The sequence below is a fragment of the Microtus pennsylvanicus genome, chromosome X (genome assembly GCF_037038515.1).
Source record: "Microtus pennsylvanicus isolate mMicPen1 chromosome X, mMicPen1.hap1, whole genome shotgun sequence".
NCBI classification, from domain to species: domain Eukaryota; kingdom Metazoa; phylum Chordata; class Mammalia; order Rodentia; family Cricetidae; genus Microtus; species Microtus pennsylvanicus.
In genome coordinates, this window is record NC_134601.1 from 112062058 (window position 1) to 112071178 (window position 9121).

At 35.0% G+C, this 9121-nt stretch overlaps 1 pseudogene; it reads right to left on the reverse strand.

Annotated features, from left to right (window-relative positions):
* Positions 1-610: 610 nt before the first annotated feature.
* On the reverse strand, positions 611-2863 carry LOC142841359 (ATP-dependent RNA helicase DDX4-like; annotated as a pseudogene).
* Positions 2864-9121: the final 6258 nt, after the last annotated feature.

Consider the following 9121-nt stretch of genomic DNA (forward strand, 5'->3'; position numbering starts at 1 on the left):
TTTTTTTAGGGGGAAATGTGTTTCATTGTTTATTTCCAAGGAAAATCTGTATATTATAAAAGCAAACATTTGTCATACCACCAAGTACAGAGTTCACATTGCAAACTGAACCATTTTCATGACATGTCTGATGATCTAGAAATCAAATAACTCTGAAAGGCTTCAGTCTCCACTGTCCATGAAAATCATGTTATCACTTGTACCACACTATTCTTTCTTTTAAAGTATCAAGTAGAAATTAGACCCAATAATTAATCAAAAGTACATCATATCCTATTACTTGTTTTATAGGATCACAAACACTATACTAACATTTAGCACTTGGACATGAAACATGTCTTAACTTTCTGAATATGCTAGAAATAACAAAAACATTTACAATGTTTTAATATTTCTAGTTAATACCATTTAATACAGTAACTGCAATGTTGTAACTTTCAGCATCTCACATAACTAGTCAATGAAGTTGGCTATTTTAAGGGTTGGGAGTAAGAACAGAAGAACAGGAGATATAAGAATATCAGGTTTCACACTTCTGTTAAATTTTTAAAATAAAAACTGCTTTCTTTGCTGCATCAGAACTATCAGACTTGAAGTATGTTTGTTTGCTTTAATCCCATGACTCATCATCCACTGAATTGGGAGCTTGTGAAGAAGAAATCCCCGCTGTATTCAAAGTGTTCTTGCCCTGGTAATTCTTCCTAGTGTCAACAGATGCAAACACAGTTCCTCTTGTGCTATTACTGAAGCCAGGAGGTACACATGTACTAAAAGCAATTTCTTCTAGCCAACATCCTGTTGAGCATCTGATAGTACTTTAACGAGAGGCTGTGCTAAATGATTATCAGATTCTGTATCGAAAAAAGAAATTGCTCTGCCAGTATTTCCACAACGCCCAGTACGTCCAATTCGATGAACATATTCATCAATGGTAGAAGGAAGATCAAAATTGATAACATGTTGAACATTTTCAATATCAAGCCCTCTGGCAGCTACTGAAGTAGCAACAAGAACTGGGCACTTTCCACATCGAAAATCTCCAAGAGCTTGCTCTCTCTCCCTCTGTTCCCGATCACCATGAATACTTGTAGTTGATATTTTTTCTTGACAAAGAAAAATTGCAATGAAATCTGCTTTTTTTTTGGTGTCAACAAAAACCATAGTTCTTTCATCACCTATGTTTCGTAGGATCTCAACAAGTTTTTCTCTGGCCAATTTGAAGAATGGTCTGCTGAACATCTCTGCAAGCTCCTCCCACTTGTCCAACAGCAACAAACAAATAATTTGACTTTAGAAACTCCCCAGCCAACCTTTGGATTTCTTCTGGAAAAGTAGCACTGAATAAAAGGGTTTGGCGCTGTTCTTTTGATGGCATTCCAGGACAAGAAATTAACTTCTTCATTTCTGGTCCAAAACCCATATCCAACATTCGGTCAGCTTCATCCAATACTAAGTACTTGACGTGTTTGAGACCAATCTTTTCTTTACCTATGATATTCACCAGCTTCCCTGGTGTAGCACATAGTATGTTACAGCCTTGTACTATCTGTCAGATTGAATGCTCTTTGGACTGGAGAGGGAGGGGGAGAGGAGTAGGGGGAGGGAGAGAAGGGTGGGAGGAGGGGGAGGGAAATGGGAGGCTGGGAGGAGGAATGCCTAAACTGGGTTCCCCCATATATGACAACAGCTCTTACAGAAGTCCCAAAAGAAAATTTTCTGGCTTCCAAATAAATTTAGTTAATCAGTTCTCGAATTGGGGCTACAGTAATATACTCTGGTTCCTGCAGTTCTTTAAAGCGACTAGCAGTTATTCCATCCCACATCATATGAGCCAAAATAGCCAAAAAAAAAAAAGCTGCAGTCTTCCCAGACCCTGTTTGAGCACAAGCCATCAGATCTTTTCCTGCTAACACAATAGGGATGCTGTATTTCTGCACAGGAGTGAGCTTGGTATAGCCAGCTTTAGCAATGTTGTTATTCAGTGTTTGACAAGGATTAGCTTCTTCAAAAGTCAAAATTGCTGGTGGTGCATCATGTCCAGATACTTCTACAAGTATGGTATTATACTTATCAAACTTTATTCCTGTCTGATAATGTGCAAAAATGGAGTCCTCATCTTCTGGTGGAGGAGGGGATATATATGTCATGTCACTTTTGGACCCTGAATGTCACTGCTCTCTCCTCCTTCAGCCTCTGACTTCCAAGAATTCTCTCCAGAGCCTGTTTCTACTTCTTCATCAAACCTTTGTAACCGCCTCGTCCACTTCCACTTCCACTTTGATAAGTGTCACTATTACCTGAATCACTTGCTGCTGCTTTTCTAGAACTAAAAAGGCCACCACCACGCTGTGTCCCCTGATCTTGGTCATATTCACTATTTGGTCTTCCTGGACCAAATCCTCCTCGGCAACCTCGGAAACTACCTCTTCCACCTCTTCTGAAGGGTCCTGAAGCTTCTGAATCATTTCCATCTTGATAGCCACCTCTCTTGGAAAACCCCCTGTTCCGAGTTTGATTGTCTTCACAGTCATTACTGGACTCTTTCCAGAAACCAGAGCTATCTCCTTCTTCAAACTTGTTATTTAAAAAAAAACCTCTGTTTCCAAAACCCGAATCCTTCAGCAATAGGTGTGTTCTCTCTTTTAGTAGACTCACCAATATCTCTGTTTCCCAAATTTCTTCCAGAGGGAAATCTCATGAAATGATCGCTTCCAGAAGGTCCATCTTCCATTTCTGATGAAGCTGAAGTCCTGTTAAAAGTGTCTCCATTTGCACCAGAAGAATATTTGTTCTTTTCAAATACAGGAACATAGGAAGACATGTGAGGTTTGAGGATTTCCGCTTCCCAATCTTCATCTCACATAGTAGCTACAGGTTCCTCTCCGCTCCAGGCTTCCTGGGCTCCTCGTGGCCGCCGCCGTGGCTTCTGCACCCTAATTCTTAATATTGAGGAAATCTTATCTCTAAATACTGTGTCTTCTTTATCAGTGTTTGTGCTTGCAACCACTGTAATGGTTTGGGGTACAAGCCTTCTATATTTCAGAAGAAACTTTGCAAACATCTCTTTTGCTGTGTACGTTTGTTTTATTTTTTTCTTTAACCCATACATATGCATATATTAGTGCTATATTGATACTTTACATGATGAAACCCTTATTATTTTTTCTGTATTTTAACTTTTGAGAGATTCATACACCTATACAATGAATTTCAGTCATTTTTACCTTGCCCTTCCCTCTCTCTTCTTCTCCATTTTCATCCCCCTTCATTCTCTCACTAAGGCCCTTTTTTCACACGACTGTAATAATTTTAAAATATTTCCACTAACATTTAAGCACAAAATCATTTTCCACTACCGGTTAATATATCTTTTTAGAAAGAGAATAATTTTGTTAAACATTTTTGGATCTGAATTTAAAAGTAATTATTTCTGTATTGATACATATTTATTAATATTCTATTTGTAAAATATTTATAAAATTCCTTTTAATAGCAGGATATCTTTTAATTATTATAGTTACATTTTCAGCTTTATTCGGGCATTATTTTTTACAGAAAATTGTATACATTTAAAATGAACTTTGGGGGCTGGAGAGATGGCTCAGAGGTTAAGAGCAATGGCTGCTCTTCCAGAGGTCCTGAGTTCAATTCCCAGCAACCACATGGTGGCTCACAACCATCTGTACTGAGATCTGGCACCCTGCTCTGGCGTGCGGGCATACATCGAGGCAGAATGTTGTATACATAATAAATAAATAAATCTTAAAAAAAATAAAATGAACTTTTGAATTATCTTTAAAATATTCATATATTATAATAGCATCATCACAAACAAGGTACTAAACATACCTCTACTTCCTTATATTCCTTAGTGAATTATTTTAGCAAGAACACAATATAAAATCCATCCTTCTAATATAATTTAAATCTCCCAATGCAGTTTCTAATTATAGCTATGTTAGACAGCAGATTCCTTTTTATAAACATAAATTTTATTGTTCTATGTATTTACTATCCACAATGGTGGATTTTATGAAGATTTTTTCATACAAGTATATCATATGTTTTGATCATATTCACCCTCATCTCCTTTCTCCTGCTTACCACTATTTCCATTTATTTTTTAAGACTTACTTGAGCCTTCCTGTCTTATAATTAAGTTATGTGCATATCTACATATATGTAGGTGCATATGTACATGACTTAATGTATTTATATAAACTGTAGAATCCACAGATGAGAAAACATGTGTGGAGAAGAATGAAAGTAGGTAATTTGCAGTGAAAAGATGTAACTTTTCATATTAAAGAAGTAAATCAGACTTAGAAATTCAACAGACTCGAGCTGAATCATCTCACATGAGAGAATAATTGTTTCAGTTTTATATATTATACTGAACATAGGGAAAATTGTCATTCATTGAAATCAGTATTTTACAAAACATAGTTAATAGAGAATAATTCTATTAATTAGATTCATTAAAATGAAAATTTATAATTTTATTTAAAATATTAAAATTTATAAAATTATAATGAAAAGTTATAATCAAATATGTAAAGTCATTTGAGGCAATTTACTTGTGTTGTTTTGTGGATTGTCATAGGAGCTATTACATCTTTATGAACAAAATACTTTGTACTCTCTATGTCTGTTTTTCATTATGTGTTTTTATTAAATCTTGGTGAATTTTAAGAAAAAAAACTTAGTGCATTATCCTGAATTTTATAATGAAAGGTTTCTAGCAAAGATTTATCTTTGCTAGATGATGTCATTTCCTATTTTCTTATTTTTCTGTGTATTTACAAATAGCTAACATAAGTAAAAATAGGATTTACAAGACACCTTGTATTGAAGAATTAATGGAAAAGCTCAAGTTCATTCAGAGTTTAATATTTTTAAATTAAACAAGTAAACAAAAAATACTGAAATTAAGTATTACATTTATAGTTTGATCTGTGATTTTTTTTGATGTGTGATAGATATTAAATATTTGCCTGAAGTCACATGTCTACTCTTCTGAAAGCTTTAATCATTATACTATATGAAGTTTGGCATTGTTACAGATACTTTGCTCATACTTAATGTAGAGTTCTTGTAATAATAACAATTTCATAGCTGAGTTTTGACCTCTAAGTTTCTTTTTTTATGATGCAATTTTCAAGTCTGAATAGTTCAGACACAAGTGTCAACCAGGAACTCTTTTTACTCCCCAGTTACTTAGAACAATTTTATATTCAACGTATTATCTATATTTAAGCTATTTTTACAAGTTCACCAGTAAACTTCCACTGGTTTCTCCTTTATGCCATTTAAACATGTCAGAAATATGTTTTTTAAACTCTGCATTTAGGTGCTAGAGAGATGGCATAGAGGTTAAGAGCACTTGTTGCTACTGAAGAGCAATGGGATTCAGTTCCTATCACCCATATTGTGATACATAACCAATTGTAACTCCAGTTCCAGGGCATCCAACATTCTTTTCTGGCCTTTATGGACACTAGACACACATGCAGTGCACAAAAATACATGCAGACAAAACATCCAACGGTTTAAAATAAAATAATTGAAATAAATATTTCGAAGTAGTAGAAATAGTAAGAAATTCTGATGCAAAAAAATTGTAGTAAAGGTGGGAAAACAGATCTGATTTTAAAAAGTAAGGCTAGTTTATTTTATTTAATGTTATAGTTAAGTCATATCTTCTTATTACAACTGTATGCATTTAAGGTAAAGAAATATTGCTTTTGTATAAGTACACATTGTAAAACAATTGTTACAAGCATACTCAGTACCCTTCAACCATATTCCGTCAACTCCACATATAAGCACGTATCAGATACTACCTTTGCAACATGAGAAATGACTCATTCTGGCACCAGGGAATTTTAGAAATTAAGGTTTCTGGCTGGTAGAAAGTCACAGCTGAAGGTGGGAAGCATATTTGGAGAAACTTCTATGTTCATACCTCAAAGTGTTACAAATTAAACACACCCTATGGCCTCACACCCATGGAACTGCAGGCAACATTTACCTGGTACCAGTTGGTGTTATAAGTTGTTTTCACACATTTGGTCTGTATCATTTTACTATATCATTTTACTGGAATCCCTGGTTCTATCAATGCTTAGACATTCTTTTTTTGGAAAAACACTCTCCTCCCAAAAGTTTGTATATTACAATCAAGAACAACTTACAATTTTAATCTTTTAATTTTTAATTCTTCACTTTTTTCCTTTAAGGCATATACAGGAATGTGTGTCATACGAATCAAAGGTCAGTAAAATTGTGGAAATGATGTTTTTGCCTTTTTATTTATCTTTTTTTCATACAAAATATTTTTATTAACAATCAAAATAATGATTTACTGCTTCTATTGTTATTAAAAGATAAGAAACCTGTGACTTAAAGATATTAAATAACTCATCCCAACTATTTGGTTGAATAAAATATTTGTATTCAGGATGTCTGGCTCCAGACTTTTGGGGTGGCACACACTGATATAGGAATTCCATATCTTCCTTGACTACAGCCATGATCCTTAGCTTTTCATGCTGATAGTGATACAACTGGCTCATTTGCATTTTATTATTTGCTTATGTAAACATGCTTTTTTAGGACTTTCTGAAGTTCTTAACATTGATACTTCCATTTTGTGCTGAATTACTTTTTTCTGCACACTCTTGTTTTAAAATTTCACGTGTCAGGACTTTCTTGAACCACTGCCTTATCTTCAAACCCTCTCCTTCGTGTGCCTCAATTTCATGTTAGTGTTTTGTGCCTAATTTTTGCTTCTCCCATGTAATCTATTGACCATCTCAACTCCCTGGGTGTAAACAAAATATGTAGAAAAAGATAAAAGAACAGAGGTTTCTAGATAGTTTCCACTAAGGGGTTCAGACATGGATGGAAATCACCCACAACATATGAGCAGATAATTAGAAAAGTTATGTATTTGTCTACTTAGGTGTGAGATTAATCCCAGTGCTTTGACTTTGTATATACTTATTTCATATAAACTGGACAAATGTTTAATTATCCTTAAGATATGAAAGTAAATTTTTTCTTTAATATTCTTAATATGTGAAAATAATAATTTTCTGAGAGTAATGGACTATATGAAAAGACTTAGCCCCTACCACTCACTGGTCCTGTAGTAAGAATGTTTTTTAACTGAATTTATTTACTTATAATACATCTGAGTCCCAGAATCACAGTATATCCACATTATAATTATTGTTCACCTTTGTGAAATGCTGCTTTCTACCTAGGTAGGAAACATTTCTGGAAGCAGAACAGGTCTTTCCTTACCAGGGCTTGACTACATAGTAAGTAGAGAGTAGCCTTTAGGGCATCTTTCTGGATAAGGATCATGTGTCGACCTCCTAGGGTTTTCACGCTGAAATTTTATAAGGCAATATGTTCAACAGAGGATATATAGTAGTCTGGGCATACCTTTAACCATAGCAGTCAAAAGTCAGGCAAATTTCTGAGTTAAAGGTCAGCCTGATCTACCTAGTAAGACACTTCCTCAAAAACAAACACGGAAAAAAAACAAACACGAAACAAAACAAACAAACAACAAAAAGCATAGAGGACACAAGATATAGTTGGGAGGATAACAAGAAAGCTAGCTCTTCCAGAAAAGGCGGCTCTGCAGTCACAACTGAGTAACCCCTTCCAGAGAGAATTGGAGGATTAAGCAATGCCCTGGTTGTTTTGCCACTTGTAAATAGTACAAGCTTATTTCCTCAAAATCCTAAGAATTTCCTTAATTGCAAAGCCAGAAGGTAATATTGAATTGCACCAATAATAAGAAAATGTCAGGACTAAAAGCTACCAAATTTTTGTAAAGCACATCCAATGCACTAAAGCAAAATATGTGTTTGGCTATATTTATGCAAATAGCTTATTTTCTGATAATGTTCGCAATTAGACAACAGCCATGGGCAAGCACATGAGAGCAGTTGCTACTCAGCCTACACTCCTTATTGAATACTTTCTCTAAGGATGAGAACACAGGGCACAAAGGGTCAGAAAAAAAGTATGCTCTCACAAAATCTTTATTGACTTGATTGTATTGGTCAAAACAGCTTTAAGAGCAGAGTGGATAGAATGCTGTAGAAGAGGATGAAGGAAGAACCCAGCACACACATTAGTTTCGTGAGGAAGAGGTGACTTAACTTATCAGAGTCCTGTACCAGTGAACAGAGATAGCAGAGATCAAGGCAAAGTTGAATACAGAGATGTGATTAGAAGGATAGGCTGAAGTTGTTGAGTGAAGAATACAGAGTTGACATAAGCTGATCCAGATTAAAGTAAACACCACCTACGCAGGATATGAAAGCATCAAGCACAATGTTACATTTTGAAAAGTATATTTAAAGTTGTTCTGTACATATTGAATTATAGGGCGAGGAGAGGGATGAGATGACAGGTTTAAAGTAGAGCACAGGCACACACTGGCTGATCATGTTTTACGTAGGCCCCTTTGAAAACAGTCCCGGAGATAACAAATTAAGACTGTATTTCATTTGGGAGGTGACCTCAGGAATACCAGTCGATTCCAGCTGTTGTAAACTGGAATTCAACCCACTAAACACCTCTGAGTGTTTAGAATAGAGAAGATAGAATATATACATTTATATAATTCCAGATGACTCCTTTTTGATTTTTAGGTTGAGGCTGTTCTCCTGAGAATTAACTCTCTGACACTCTCTGTCTTCTAACTAGGTTGAAAAATGCCCCAGGCAGAGACTTACATGTGTTTGTGGTAATAAAGTCTTTTCATATAAAAGAAAGATGAGTGCCCAGAGCGTGAAAATGGTATACTGACAGAATCAGTACAGGTTATGCATGCTATCTGAAAGTTTTATGCTTTCAACCTAAGGGAAATGAAGAGACACTGAATTATTTAATCTGAAGAGTGGTGGTGACATGATGAGATTAGTGTTTTAGAAACATTATTTTTCTTCTAGTATTAGTAAAAGGAATAGATCAGAGTAGCCCAAGAACAGAAGCAAAATAAACAATCAATGTGCTTTGTAGTAATTTGATGGAGACGTCGCAAGGGTGCAAAAAGTGGCATATTTGCAAATACGTAACAATGAATTCTTTTAAAAAG